The sequence below is a fragment of the Lepus europaeus genome, chromosome 19 (genome assembly GCF_033115175.1).
Source record: "Lepus europaeus isolate LE1 chromosome 19, mLepTim1.pri, whole genome shotgun sequence".
NCBI classification, from domain to species: domain Eukaryota; kingdom Metazoa; phylum Chordata; class Mammalia; order Lagomorpha; family Leporidae; genus Lepus; species Lepus europaeus.
In genome coordinates, this window is record NC_084845.1 from 3,513,783 (window position 1) to 3,514,083 (window position 301).

Sequence of the window (301 nt, forward strand, 5' to 3'; positions counted from 1 at the left end):
GGCGTCCTCTCCGCCAGCCCCGGCACAGCGCCCGCGGGACGGACACACAGCGGGTGTGGACGCTCCCAGGCTGGGTCCTCCCAGCATCGCAGGGCTGTTCTGTCCGCACCCACAGGAAGGGGAACTGCACCCCAACCCCCGCCCGGCCCTTAGTGCCCCAGGATGGGTCGGGCACAGGCTCCCTGCAGGAAACGTGGTGCCCTATCCTCAGGCTCTGCCAGCTTGCTCTGCCCTCCTCTCCCCAGGTCCAGGACCCAGCATCAAGGACACGGGGCCTCCCTTGAGTGGCCCTGCTAGTGGG